The sequence below is a fragment of the Carya illinoinensis genome, chromosome 6, assembly GCF_018687715.1.
Source record: "Carya illinoinensis cultivar Pawnee chromosome 6, C.illinoinensisPawnee_v1, whole genome shotgun sequence".
In the NCBI taxonomy this organism is placed as follows: Eukaryota; Viridiplantae; Streptophyta; class Magnoliopsida; order Fagales; family Juglandaceae; genus Carya; species Carya illinoinensis.
In genome coordinates, this window is record NC_056757.1 from 24,057,509 (window position 1) to 24,073,997 (window position 16,489).

Consider the following 16,489-nt stretch of genomic DNA (forward strand, 5'->3'; position numbering starts at 1 on the left):
GCAGTCGTTTTTGGGTGTACAGGATTCAGAGAAGAAGAATAAGGATGTGGTTTTGTTGGGGGCAGTGTCGTCTGGTCTTTCAATGGCCGATATTGTGATCTCGCGGCCACAACCTCTCCCAGAAGTTGATCTGCCTTTGAGGGAGTCCAGATTTAATGAGGGTGAGATGTTCTTCCTATTCTCCAAGGTGGAGATCAAACAATCTGCAGAGCTGTTTTGTTTCTCGGTGGCCCTGAAATTTTTGCGTAGGGACCTTCTCTGGATCATATTAGAGGTTTCATTAAGAATCGATGGGGTCTTCAATCGATACCTGTGGTGGGGCAACTTAGAAATCCAAGGAATATTCTGTTTCGTTTGTCAAATGAGGAGGATTTTACTCAAGTGATAGCTAGGGGGAATTCGGAAATTATGGGGGTTTCCTATAAGGCGTTCCATTGGACACCGGATTTTAGTGGAGAAGATGACTCTCCAAGGGTGCCGATTTGGTTGACGCTCCCTGGGTTGCCTCCCAATTATTTTCATGTTTCTATTTTTAGGAGTATTGGGGGCGGTTTTGGAAGGTTTCTGAAGCGTGATAATGTGACGGCGTGTCATGCGTTCAAAGGCAGCGAGAATATGTGTAGAGATGGATGTTTCCAAACCCTTAAGGCAATCCTTTTGTATCGATCCTCTAGGAGTGGCGACCAGTAATTTCCAGGAGGATGTGTATGAATCTCTTCTCGTTTATTATTCTAGGTGTCACAGGCAGGGGCACTAGAAGAGTAAGTGTGGTCGGATTGAGTGGAAGGGAAATGTGAAAATGAAGGATGTCGAGGGGGGAAATGAGAAATCGAAAAAAGTCTGGCAATCGGTAGGGATTCGTGCGCCAGAGAAGAGAGAAGATGAAGTGGTAGTCGTGAAGCCATCTAGGCGAGAGGTATTGTTGGAAGCTGTTAAGCAATGCTGTCTTGATGGAGTTAAGGCTTCTTCGGAGATTTTTTATGTGTATGGGAATGGTCAGGTTTGTGATAATGTTCAACCTCCTTCGGAGGTCAACTCTGGGGATCAACAAATTGGGGCTTGTTTACAAACTGGTGCGGTAACATTTGTCAATACAGATGGTGTGTTGGAAGATAAGGCAGGGTCAATGCAGGTTAATGATAAAGCCAGGGGAAGTTGGTTTGAACAATCTGAACTGGGTTTAGATAAAGAAGATCGAGAGGTTCCGTGTGATGGTTTATTGTCCCCTCGAAGTTCTCTTAAAGCCATCGATGAAGCTATGGGGTTTGAGTTGTTCCATTTGGCAGAGAGGGGGGAATATGACAGAGGAGGGGTTATTAGAGTAAATAATTTTTTGGAACATTCTTTTTCAGAGGATGAGACGGGACAGGGTGGTGTGGAGTTGGCTTGGAAATGTTATGAATTGGATACAGAATTGAATATCCCTCTAAAAAAGCTTCGAGGGGTTAAGAAGAAAAAGCCTATTGTTATCCTTAATAGGGTGACGCATTTGAATAAATTTTATTAATGGTTATGAATTTTTTGGTTTGGAATATTAGGGAAATTCTTTCGTCAAAGAGAAGGTTTTGGCATCTTTTAAATAAACACCATCCTTCGGTGGTGGCTATTTTAGAACCATTTCTTTTGGCAAATAAATGTGGTAGGTGGGCAAAATGGATGCGCTTGCAAAATTATGTGAATAATGCTGAAGTTGGAGGTAAAGTTTGGTTATTTTGGGAGGATGGGCTTGATTTTGAACTTATCTCGTGCTTGGATCAGAATCTTTCAGGCTGGTTTGTTAGTGGTGGTATGTGTATTTTGGTTACTGTTGTGTATGCAAGCTGTTTTCAACGTAATCGGCAAGAGTTATGGGATTCTTTTAGAGGTCTTGATCCAGGTCTAAGGCCATGGTAGTTGGCAAGGGACTTCAATATTATTAGGAGGGATGAAGAAAAAAATAGGGGGTTTGTTTCGTGCTACTCGTGCAAAGGAATATTTAAATGTTTGCATCCAAGGTTGTAGTTTGTTAGAACTTCCTTTTGAGAGTCAAAAAATGTCGTGGTGTAATGGACGTTTAGGTGGTCGGCGAATTTGGGCCATATTGGATCTGGTGATGGTTAATACTGATTTTTGAGACTTTTTGCAGATGCTTTTGTTGAATATTTACTAACGTCTTCAGATCATGCTCCGATGTTACTTTCTTTGGTGTGAGAGAGAAGAAGTGGTGTTAGACCATTTAGGTTTCAACGTATGTGGGCCTCTCATGAGAGTTTTTCGGAGGTGGTTCGGCAGTCTTGGAGCCGCCCAGTGGAGGGTTGTCCTATGGTGATTTTTAGTAAAAAGTTGAAGTTGCTAAAAAAAGAATTGCTAAAATGGAATGTTGAGATTTTTTGGAGAGTTGAGATTGAGCTAAAAACTATTGAAGCTAGCCTGGTGGATTTAGAAGAGGCTGAGCTTGAAGAGGAGTTGCTTCATTGTAAGCAACGGCATACCAATACTTGCATCGGGAGGAAATTCTTAGGTGTCAAAAATCTCGTATTAAATGGCTTATAGAGGGGGATTTGAATTCGGCTTTTTTTCATGCAGCATTGAGAGTTAAAAACAAGAATAAAATTATTGATCAGATGTCATTAGCGAATGGGCAGGTGTTGAATTCGGCAGACTCAGTTCATGTGGGGGTTGTGGAATTTTTTTCCGAAATGTTAACGGCAGGTGTTATTGAATGGGATGAGTTTGATATTAAGTTGCTCTCTCTAGTAGTTTCTGAGCAGGAGAATGAGGCTTTGGTGGAGACTCCGACTATGGAGGAGCTACAAGCTGCTCTTTGGTCTATTCTGCATTAGCCTAGGGCCAGACGGTTTTTTGGTAAACTTTTTTTTATCATGGCTTGGGAAATTATTAAGGAAGACTTGTTAGCTTTGGCGCAAGGACTTTTTGAAGGTATGCCATTATATTCATTCTTTGGGACTACGAATATTGTCTTAATTCCAAAGGTGGAGGTTCAGGGGGCCTTTTCACATTTTCGTCCGATCAGTTTTTGTTCACTATTATATAAACTTTTATCGAAAGTGTTGGTGAATCGATTGGCACCTACTTTAGAGGGGATCATTTCGCCTGAACAAGTTGCTTTTGTGCGCGGAAGAAGCACCTTTGATAACATATCCATTGCTCAGGAAATGGTTCATGGACTGAATAAAAAATCTAGAGGTGGGAAGGTGATGATTAAAATTGATATGGCTAAAGCATATGATCGGGTGAATTGAAGAATTTTTATGGTGGTTTTGAATAGATTAGGTTTTTCTGGGAAGTGACGTTCTATAATTTATAATTGTATTTCTTCGCCTGTTTTTTTGGTGATGTTGAATGGATGGTGATGTTGAATGGATGTTTGAAGGGTTTTTTTCAGATCTTCCTAGGGACTATGTCAAGGCGATCTTTTATCCCCTTATCTATTTATTTTATTGGAGGAGATTTTGTCCCGATTGTTGCTTCGAGAATTTTTATTGGGGAGAATAAAGCTGTTTGAGTCGGTCGGGGGTAAAGTAATTAGCCATCTTTTATATGATGATGATCTCTTGTTATTTTCAAATGGTAGTAGGGATTCAATCCAAAGTATTATGCAGATTATGAAATTATATGAGAAAATGTCGGGCCAAGAGGTTAGTTCGAGCAAATCGTCTATATTTTTTTCAACATTTACATTGCCAAGGAAGGAGAGGATTTGAAGAGTATAACTGGTTTTGTCAAAGGAGAGTGGCCTTGTATTTATTTGGGAGTTCCATTGTATGTGGGATGTATGACATTACGTACGTTTGAGCCGTTGTTTGCAAAGGTGCAAAAAAAGATGGCGGGATGGAAGGGAAAGCTCTTATCCTTTGGTGGAAAGATTATTCTTTTGAAGCATGTTTTAAATAGTTTGCCGATCCATTTGCTTTCTGTGCTAAATTTACCGAAAGGGGTAGTTAAGAGTCTTAAGGTGACTTTTACTAATTTCTTATGGGGATCGAGTTTGGAGGTAAAAAAGAGAAAATGGGTTTCATGGAAGAATGTTTGCTTGTCGATGGAGGAAGGTGGTTTGGGGATTCAGGATCTCTCGAATGTTCAAACCTCGTTACTCATAAAGTTTGCTTGGAAGTTGTTAAAGGGTGATTCTTTGTGTGTTGAATTTTTTAAGGCAAAGTATGTTGGGAACTCTTATCTAGTTTAAGTTATTTCATCCTTAAGAGGATCAAGATTTTGGAGAGGATTTTATGGGTGCTCCCTCTAGTGTTAAATAATTTTAGATGCTTAATCCGTGGGGATGACTCAAGTTTCTAGTTTAGTAATTGGCTGAGGGATGGAGTTATTACTAATTTAGCGATAGTGGTAGGTGATCTAGCTTTGAGAATCTAGGATTTGGTTGTTGGAAATGGATGAGATTTATCTAAAATTCGGCAGTTAGTGGGAGAGCAGGTTGTGGAGAAAATTGCAAGTTTCCAGTTGAGGCTACGAGGTAATAGAGATTTCTATGTATGGAAGTTGTCTGATGATGATGAATTCACTTCTAAATCTACCTGGGAGTTGGTTAGAAACAAGGGTCCATGTTGTTTATGGAAGAAATGGCTTTGGAAAAATCAAGTACCAAAGAAAATGTCATTTGTGTGTTGGAGTGCACAACTTCAAGCTCTACCAGTGGATGACATTATTAGAAAGTTGGGAGTTCCGATTGTGTCTAAGTGTAATTGCTGTTATTTTGCACAGATGGAAACACTAGACCATGTTTTATGTGATGGTCATGAGGCTAGGAGGGTCTGGGATTTTTTTGCTGGGGTGTTTGGAATCAAGTTGCCGCAGCATAGAGTTTGGCAAGGGGTTGTTAGTGTTTGGTGGGTACGGGCATCCACTTCTTATCAAATGGGATGGCTTCGTGCGGTTGTGTCTATTCTTATTACATGGTCTATTTGGAGGGCGAGATGTACAACGCATATGAAGGGGGAGACTTTTGATTGGAAACGGATTGTGTGATGTGTTAAAATTTCTTTGTGGAGCTTTCACCTTCTTTGAGGAAACTAAAAAAAATTTCTAGAAGAGATGTGTTGATTTTGCAGGAGCTACATTGCCCAATGGCACCAGTGTGCTCTCAGGCGGTGAAGAAGATTCCTTGGTCTAGGCCGACTGTAGGTTCAGTAAAGTTAAATTACACCACCCCCTCCTGTGGTAATCCGGGTTTGTCTGGAGGGGGTGGTGTAATTCGAGATTCTTATGGTAAGGTTATTGCAGGGGCTCATTGTTATGGGCATGCCACTAATACCGTTGCGGAGTGTTGAGTGTTCCTTGATGGATTAAAGTTGTGTCATCAACTTGATTTGAGGGATTTTTTGGTAGAATCGGATTCGATGGTGATCGTCGGTTGGTTTAGTTCGGATGTGTGCAAATTTTGGTATTTATAGGATTTTTGGGAAGAAGCGCTTCATTTATTTCGACTAATGAATGTCAATGTTCATCATATCTATAGAGAAGCAAACACGGTTGCAGATTTTCTTGTAAATGAAGTGCAATAGGTTGGCATTTAGATTTTTGGGGTGAGGAGTTTGGGGAGAGACATTTTTGTAGCCTTGTATGTACTGATAAATGGGGTCTTCCCTATATTATGCACCTGTTTATTGTATTTGTGGCTTTCCTCTGCCTCAGTGAGGCTTTGAATAAAACTGGGGCTTTCGCCTCTTTTTTTTTTTTTTAAATCATTTTTGTCTTTATTCAAAAAAAAAAAAAAATGAACTCTCTACTGAAGAGGAAAAGAGCTTTCTTATACTTTGCCAGACTTAAAAAATCAACATTCTGAACTAATTTTCTTAATTTCTCCCATCTTTCAGTCATAAGACGACGACCATTAATGAAGATATTCTCTGATTTAGATAACTCTACATTCTATCCACCGTAACCATTGCAAATAGCTCCAATGATTTTGGTTGCATTGAGCTGGGATTCTTTTGATTAGAAATACTAAACCCACCTAATATGTGTCTCAATTCCCTTTTCTTTTACTTTTTTTAACTTCGTGATTAAGAAATTGTTTTCTAGTGATGTTATGATTTTTTTATTATTTTTTTACAAATTAAGAGTATAAAAAATGAATGAAAAAAATTGCACTTCTCAAGACCGAGCTCATGCTACATCCTCGGTGGATGCGGCATTGCTCTTTTGCGAAAATTGGATATAGATACGATTTAATGGGAACCTTTTGCATGCATGAATCATTTTAACGGAGAACATGGAAATTGACAATGAACATGTGATGTCGGACAAAACAGTGATTATTCTGTAGACTAGTTTCAATAGAAAATTCGCAGGGAAAGGATGACAAGAGAATCGCCCAAAATACAGAGAAAACAACTATAATATTCAATTCAAAATTATCAACTTCAAGAATAGTGAAAATCAACCTACAACCCGGGCTGTAATAGCCAAAAATCATCCATATTAGAATTTTACCAAAAATAGCAAATTTTCAATAATCACTCCAAAAATAAATATGTAATAAAATAAATAATCTACAAAAAATATGACCCAAATCGGGTTTAGAATCACTTCCTAAATGATAAACGAAATAATACCATAAAAGGAAAAAAAGAATTAAAAAAGGGGGATTCGGAGCGGAAAATAGTAGATTTTGATCTCAAAATAGATGCACACTAAGCATGGCTCCATGTACACAATGTTAATGCCAAAAAGAGCTTTCCGAATTGGAGTCATATGTGCGATTCTGATACCTGTAGCCAAAGTTATGGCCAAAATACCGAAACGCATCCAAAACTACCCCAATTAAGGAAAGATCATAGTTTCCTGTTATCTTTGTGTTGATCTGCCAACTCAAGATATTTCAATACCATCAACGTACAATCTAATAACTCAGCATCATCTGACTCGAATCCTCCTGCATCAACAAGGATATCCAACCTATCATGTGCTGCATATATAAAATATATAGTTGCTTGTAGAAGCTTAAAAGGATTAGATTTTTCCTGGTGATTGTGAAATCTCATAATGATCACTTGTTATGATCCTCAGGGTTAAAGGATTAACTAAATTAGTATCTAACAGTCTTAGAGCTTTTGAATCAATGGTTAGGTCTCTAACAATTTGTATTAGAGCAAGGATCGTGTCACGGGTTCAAGTCACGTAGTTTTAAATCATTGAATATTGATAGACGAGTGAAGTTGCCAAAAGGAAAAGTGTTACCATCAGATCAATGTTGATAGAGTGGACCGTCATGGATGTTGGATTTAGAAGCGTAGTGTAATGTTATGATTTTGAAAGTTAAGGGGTTAATCATCTTGATGGGTAATGGGAGTACATTGTCACCAATAGTAAGCAAGGTCATGAATCAGTTTTCCTCCCTCTCACTTCATCGTTGCTTCCCGGAAACTACCGTCTAGATTGTTCGATGAATTCACGACTTCAGTGTATTGTCCCTAGCTCATTGTGAAAGGTGCATGCATCCCCTTCCCATTTGTACAGTTCTAAGCTTAGAATATTTGTTGCTTCTAGATATGACTGCAAACAGTAAACTTCAACAAGGCTAAATATGCAACTAGGGGTGTAATCGGTCCGGTTCGGTCCAATTTTAGATAAAATTTCGAATCGAATCTGTATGCACCAGTTTTGCATTTTCAAAAACCGATTATGCACTAGTTACCCCTCATAAACCAATTCTTTCGGTTTTGTCGATTCCAGTCTGGTTTTTTGGTTTTAATATACTATTAATATATAATATAATAATATATAATATAGTATATTATAGTATAAAATACTAGAGTGATAATATATTGTAGTATATTATAATATATATTATAATTGTATTATAGACTATATTGATATAATATAATATATAATATAGTGATATATTATGATTGATTTGATACATCTTTAAATAGTGAAAAGAAAGAGAGAGAAGCTCTCCCCTCTCTCTAGAGAGAAAGCTAATATGATAATCACCCTAGAGGGAGGTGGGAGCCTCGGCTCCTCCCTCCCTCCCTCTTTTTAGTTTCTTGCCTTTTCCTTTCTTTCAGCTTTCGTCTGGTTTTTGGTTTTTGTTTGGTTATTTTCACTCAGTGCTTATGGTTATGGTGGCTTAGTTCTTGGTCCCTAGTTATGGCACCGTCTCAAAGCAAGGATCATTTGTAAAGGAAATGCCTCCCGAGTGCAACCCTAAAGAGGGGTGGCTCATTGCAGAGAAGACGTGCACAAAGGCTGGTGGTTTCACTGAGGATGGTGGATCTAGACAGCGGTGAGAGGCTGGCTACCCTGTTTTGTTGATGCAAGGTTGACGGTAATGGACTAAGGTGCGGCGAGGCTATGGCGGGGCGGCTCTTTGGTGAGAGGCGCGCTACTCTGTTTTGTAACAAAGGGTTGGTGGTACGAGCAGCGGATCTAGGTTATGGGTTGTTGGCCTTCCTTCTTTTTGATTTTGGCATTCAGTTTGCCGAACATAAATCTGGGCCTCGTGGTGATTCTCGTGCCTCATGGTGGTGGTCGGCATAGTAGTTTGTGTGCTGCACAGCAACAGAGAAGAAAGAAGAAGGGGGAGGCGGGATTTAGAGATGAAGCCCTAGCTGAGCCCACGTGTTACCTCAATTTATGTGCCCCTTTATTTGTAAATTTTGTGCTCTTTAGTATTATTGCTTTATCGTTTAATGTAGTAATGTAGTTTAGGTTAAATAAATAGAAATAGACTATTGGGCTTTGGTCCATAGCAGGTTTGTCTCTCTCCTCCTTTGGAGGATGAGGGTTTCCCCCTCACCTCCTTTAGAGGTGGAGGGTTTTCCCCTCACCTCCTTTGGAGGAGGAGGTTTATTCTCCCGCTCTCCCTTTGGAGGGCAGGGTCCTGGAAGTATTTTCTCAAACAAGTCGAGATGGACACCTCTGTTGTTTACAGAGGCTCGCATCTTAGAAGGCATTGCCACTAGATAGTTTATTGAAGTTTTAGACAACGTCCGCCACAAAGAAATTTGTGTGCGAGAAGGCTCCAAACAGATAATTAGTTTGACTTGTAATCAGGGTTTCTCTGTATTTATCAGTCACAACTGTAACTTCCGTTATGAATGGAATTGAAGTTTATTTCTCAAAAAAAAAAAAGTGATATATTATAGTATATTATAATATATAGTGATATAGTATTAGTATAACTATTAATATAATAAACTATAGTGATATAAGATTTTAAAATTTAATATTATATTAATTAGTTAATTTATCATATAATACAAAACTATGTTATATATAATTATATATTATATATAAAAATTATATACAATATAAAAAATTAGAATATATATATATGAACCGGTTCAGTCTGGTTTTAGGAAAAAAAAAAAAAAACCAGAATCAAACCGATTTTGATTGATTTTAAGAAAAATAAAACCGATATCGAACCGAACCAAACTTTGTATCGGACCAAACCCACCAGTTCAATCCTGTGCAGTCTAGTTTACCGATTCACTAGTTTTTTGTTACATCCCTACATGCAACCATGGAATCGTCTAATTTTTTTATATTGGTTTAGATAAATGATTATTATATCTATCTCTTTTTATTATTGTAAGCTTTTGGGAGGAGTGATTATTTAATATATATATATATATATTTATATATATTATGAGAGTAGATGTGAAGCCTCCAGATTTCGCTTGGGATCGGACAGATTCTAAAGTGTCGGGACATGCAACACAAGGTTACCTGCTCTCGTTTATGATAACTAAGGATGCAATGCACCTAGCAATATGCAATATTAAACATATTTCATAAAATTCACATGATAACTGGTATTCAAAGGTTGCAGTAACTATCCAACAGGTTTGTAAAATAAAGAGTATTGGATTTAGAGCTCCCTAAGTACATGTAAAACTAAGATAACTACTAAACTAATCCATTGAGTAGCTCGTGCAACTCAGTCAAGGATGCCATAATACTATCGATAAAATGGTGTATCGAAACGATAGGCTCTACATCATGCTGTCATTGTCTAGTCGATTGCCGTTAGACGATCTTCTGCCGCATCTCCTAATCCTGGCACATGATCTACCATGCCAGGTGGAATGATAGTTGAAAGATTTGATTACAAATCTTAGAAAGTTAACAAATAACTTAGCTTACAGTTTATAAATACAGGCATGTCAGTAAAAGCATGAATGTATAATCATAATTATAAATAAACATGACGTGGCTTGACATATAATATGGCATGAACTGACATAACTTGAACTGGCATGAGAAGAACTAAACTTATGTGTACTAGACATGAAATAAAACTAAACATGAACTGAACATGAATTGAACTTGAACTGAATATGAAATAAACATGACGTGCAACTGAGCTTGAAACTGAACATGAAACTTGACATGAACTGAACTGAGATTTGACTTGACTTGAAATGACATGAACCAACGTGAACTGACTTGGACATGAACTTAACGTGAAATAACATGAATTTGAAATGTATTCTAATCTTATGGAGACATATTATTTTGGAGACATACTTCAAACTCGAGATATGACGTGACATAAAATAAGATGGCAGATCGACTAACATAACGTAACCTGACATGTACGTGAGATGAATGACTTGGCGTAACTTGAAACAGACAAACAGTAAGTACCATAGCATAACATGTAACAGACAACAATTCGTGACATGGCCTAACATATAACAGATAACATTACGTGACATGACATAATATTTAACAGATAACTATTTTGTAACATAATATAATATGCGTAATAGATAAACATCTAGTGACATGTTATGGCATGGCATATATGCTAACATAAATAAATAACCAATAGTTCCCTAACCAACATACATGCACAGTAATCTGACAGTAAGTTAGAAGCTAACTTATAATGATCGTCGTGTTTTATGAGGCAAAGTACGAAATACGAGAAACTATAAATAATAATTTTGTTAAAAACTTTATTACTAATGACTTAGAAATATGAAAAAAACTATTAACTTAGAGTACAATTACCATTTTACCCTTTAGACGTAGAAAAATGATTATTTTACCCATAACTTTTTCCACCCTAACTCCAAAAATACCAAAATATAAATTTTATCTCAAACTCAAATATCAATTTAGAAAAAATTAAAACCAATCACAACTTTGAAAAACATTATAGGGCCGAAACTTGCAAAGGCCACATCTCCTAATTTTTGTTATAATTTCTTCCAACTCTAAAACTCATGATCAAACCGAAATATTGCAACAAAGATCATCATATTCTAGGTTTAAAAGCATGCTTAAAACATCAAACAAAATATACTTCTCATAAACATAATACGTTTTAAGCAAAAGATCCAAACTTTTAACAACAACACAAACCCTTAAATCTTAAGGTTTTGACATTTTCAAAACATCTCCAAGAACTTTTAAAAATCCAAAACTTTCTACTGACATGTTCATAACACATCCCTAAGAACTAATATGCTTTGAATTAACACATAAAAATCACAAAAACTTACAAAATCTCACTTGAAGTTCTCGGCTTCAACACTTAGTCAAAAACAGAATTGTTTCTAAACTTTGCTTTGATCAAACACTTTATCCGAGACATACAATGATGAGATCTTTAAAACAAGATATTATATGGTTTAAAAAATATGTCTTAAAGTAGATCCAAGTATTAAACTTAAAATCACATGGCTAAAAATAAACCAAAACATGGATTTAGCCGAAAACATAAAACTTTTGACCTAACCGTGTATTCTCTTGTATAAAAATTTCATATTTTTGAAACTAACACAAAAGATCTTCAAAATAACATCATAAAATGTAGATAAAAGGCTTAGTATCATCAAATAAATTTATCAAAGCCATTGGAGTAAGAATTGGCCACAAAAGATCTAAACTTTCTTAAAACATAAACTATTTTTTCCTCCTCCAGTTTCTAACCTTTTAGATCTAAGAAAATATTTCATAAGAAGTTTTGATCATGCAACTAATCTCAAAACATCATTCATATAAACATGTGGACAACACTCCATAAAAACTTCGGACCAAGATTTGTCTATTAGCTTGATCAAAAATTCTAAAATGCAACACACTATCCAAATTATCGCCTAGATTGAGCTTTTAATGGTTAAAATAACTTGTAACCAACCAAATGGCCATGAAATTAAACAAAAAATATACCCATGGAAACTATGCTCAAAGATAAACAAATTTTATGAACTAATAATTGTGATAAAATACTTAAAAAGTTTCCAAAACTGCACACCAAAATGCTCAAAAAACTGCCATAGTGAGTTTCTAAAGTGTTCTCTCTAAGAATGGAAATGAAAATGGGTGAAGTGAGTGAATGGGTGACTTGCATGCCTAAGAAACTTCTGAAAAGTGAAGTATGTGCTTGAGTGATATCTTGATGGGTGGTGATTAAGTCACAAAAAGGTACAAATAGTTAGGGGTTTTCAGCCAAGGAATCTTCCAAGGGTGGTCGTGAGGTAGCATTTTCCTCTCACATCATGCACACTTTTGGGGCTGTTAAGGATAGAGGTTGGTCTGCCATGGGTGGGGAAAACTTCCTCAAGAAGCTTTACCAAAGTTGCCAAAATTCGTGGGCTTCAAACAAGCGGGTTTCAACTAGGGTTTAAAGAGAGTTTTGTTAGGGTTTGAGATGCTATCAAGTCTAAATCTAATTTTTCTTGACCCAATCTAATTTTCAGGATTTAAAAAATTGGATGATGATGTCATAACATGAATTTAAAGAATTAATAGTATGTGAAAGTGATTTAATCAAGTGATTAAATACAATGCTAGAAATTGGAGGAAGTAGAGTTTGGAGAAACCATTTAGAATTTCGGTTTCAACGAAACTTTTGGGGTTTCAATTGGATTACAACCATTTAGGTTTTACTATAGTTGAAATTCTCTTTGGTTTGGCACAATTTGGATGATTGGATGGAATAGATTTTTGCTTAGGTAGCATGATCTCATACTTTGATTTCCTTCACAATTCCATCTCATGGTTCATCTTGGTGCCAAGTGCCAATAATATTCACTAAGTATGATTAAGATCTTGTCAAGTGTACAAATAAAACTTTTCTAACCTAATTTGGACATTCAAAACTATGATTTTGAATATACTGCAGTTGGTGCTATTATTGAGATTACTATTCAGTTCGGGAAAAGTGAAAATAAAATTTGTGCTGTAAAATTCTAAATATTCACACTAACCTAATTATGTAGTTCATTTATCAAAATCCAACTACAAAGTTCCTCAAAATAAACAAAATGTGTCTTCGAACAATCATTTCATCCGAAAATTTAAAATTATATTATTGCGCTATAAAATACTAAATAATCAATTGAGTCTAATGGCACAGACCATATCACATTCTGACACTTTTAACTAACTTAAATAAATAAAATCGCACTTCTAACACCGTAGTGATCAATGGTAACACTTACAGACTAAAACTTACGTAATTGGTCGATTCATGAAAACTTACAGAGATTCCATGAAATTCCTAAAGTCTATAAAAATTCTACCATTAAATTTCTAGTGAGCTATTACGTATATTAGACAAGTTTGATCCCGACTCTATGATTTAACGTATGTTTTTTATTTCGTACCCAAAATGAGATAAAGGAGATGCATATTCCACAGTTATTTTTCTTCTATTTTAATACCATTAGCAAACAAGGGACAGTCTATAATCATTCAAATGATGTCATCTAACAATACGTTAGGTTCAAAATAATAATAAAGCTGATAGAAAGAGAAAAGCCTTACACTGTAGTAAGGGGTAGAAGACACCACACTGACTGGCTCAGGCCCACCGAAAGTGGCGAGAGCATACAGTGCAGCATGGATCGAAGACCAGGGTCGAGCCAATTCCCAGCATGAAATGTCGCTCTCTCGTTGCTGCCTTTCCAACCACAGCATGCAAGCTCCTGTCATGATCGCTTCCTCCAGTTCCTGCTCAAAAAATCTGCTTACATGCTTATCATCATTACTACTATAATAGCTCATATGTTCACCACCTTACTAGATCTCAATCTTCCACTTTCCGTCCATCTTTTTCCAGAATGATCATTCGAATATCTTCGGATCAAAATGGTTATTAGATTAATCACTTAAAGGAAGTGAAATCTTAAGCAAGATCTTCTATATATGGGGGTGATTGTTGAATCATGGCATGCATGCATGATTCCTTGTTGAACTAAATTATCATTCAAAAGTTTATAACACTTACAAGGTTAATTGCTTGATGATTATTTTAGGAATAGCAGCTCTAAAATTAAACAGCAAAATTAAACATGCTGTATAGACTTGTTGAATATGTAACTAAATGCAATTTTTAAATAACTATATATTAAAGAAAAGGGTGTCTAATTAAGCTCACGAATCAAGAATGAGCATGGAGTCTGATGGCCGTAGACCAGTCCTCGAGCCATTAATATATAGCAGCAGAAGACAAAGAGGATTTGTACTTTACTATGCTGCTCATTTGATTTCTTCTCTGAGAAGCAATTTGTCTGAATTCTTAACAAAAATACATACTCTTGTACCTAGCTTAATGTTAGATACAAGTTTCAAATAAATAAGTTTCATATAAGTCATTAAAAATAAAAAATGAAGAATAAAAAAAGAAAGAAAGAAAGTGGATTCCACTAATAAATAATAGTTTTTTTTCTTTTATATTTTTTTAGGTGGGGTCCACTTTTTAATAAGAACTTGTATGAGACTTGTCTATTTGAGACTTATATAAATTATATATATATATATATATAAGTGGTTCAACGTATACAGTTGATCAAAATGTGCATGCATAGGAGAAACCTAAAATGCAATAATTTGATATTATGTGTGGTGTGTGAGTTTATGTGTAGCAAAACTCAAGTACATCTCCCATTTTAAAACCAGAATTTAATTGGCTGATATCTCTTGATCGATATGGTTCTTTGTGTATATAATCACACTCACTCATTAATCATGGGGGTGGGGAGCTAGAAAATTAGAATCGATCGTTTAGTTGCCATCCTCATGTGTTGTTCTTTTCTTTTTTCCTTTTTTTTTTTTTAGAGTGTTATAGTCACAAATTAGAGATTACACAGTAAAAATAATCCAACAAATTAATGTGGATTCATGTAATTCGTTATATTTATTTTTTAACAAAAGTAATTTTACAATACGATGATTCACATAAAATCACCTCAATTTTTGAAATTATTTCTGTATATATAATCAATTTGTGGCTAAAGTATTTTTTTTTAATTAATACAAGAATTGATTGGAATATAAAGACTGCAAATAGAATTTCTTATAAATTTTATACATCTTTCTTAGGATCCCAAGCAAAATACATTAAATCACATTATTAACTAACTAATTATATGGAATGTTTCATGAGAAGTTGGATAGAGCTAATTAAGAATATTACAATTTGCATAGAAACGCAAGAAAAAAATAATTACGCCAATATAATTAAAGAAATTGTAAAATAATTATTACGCCAATATAATTAAAGAAGTTATAAAGAAATTGTAGATGTAAATATTACAATTAGCAACAATAAATATCGTTTTTATGAATTTTTTCTTTAGCATTAATATTACGAATTTATGTGAGATTATAGGAAAGATTACAATAACTGAGATTTTGTCACAGTTCTGTGTATGCATAGTGATGGACCAAAGTCATTGAGACTTGGTGGGCTTAGTCCTGTTGGGTGTATTGGCTTATGGCCATTTATTTAAGTTATATGATAGTGTTGATTTGGGTCATGACCCATTTATAGTTGTGAGGATTATATGGGTTGTTTATTTTATTTTTGTTTAGTTAAGTTGGCCTGGGCCCATTAGTTAGCGGGAGCATGTCAGTATTTGCAATGGTGTTGGATGCACTTTGTAAAGCATGCAAAAGTTTAATACACATATTTTCTATTCCTCTCTCTCTACTCTTGGAGGTTAAGTCAATCTCAAATTTGATCAATTTTCTTGTACTTTTTCTCACATTTTCTACTCACCCAAACACCAACCATCAGTTGTGTTACAAAGTGGTATAAGAGAGACATCGATCTCTATACTTTCAATCTATGAAAATGGATGAAATTCTCTCATCATTACCCAAAATCAAGGAGTTGGTCAAACAATCACAGCAACATTATAAAATTATTCTATAGACATTCAAAGATATCAAAAACAACTTAGAAGATTTTTGGAACAAATTTAATGAAGATTTCACCTATCTAGAATGTCAACTTTGTGCACTATAGGAATAAGAGCATGCAACACTGGTGGAAGGAAAAATAGGAAGTGAATACCGACGAGATTCTACTTCCTCCACCTACCGAAGGCAGCACTGTAAACCTTCAAATTCAGGACAAGGAGGTCAACCTGCCCAATCAGCAGCGCCTCCAAAACCTTCCTGTGCTAATTGAACCTGAACCTAACTTGAACCCAAGTTTCATCAAGAATGGCCATGCCAAATACTCCAAGGAGGAAGGCCACATACCTAAGAAATCAACTCCACT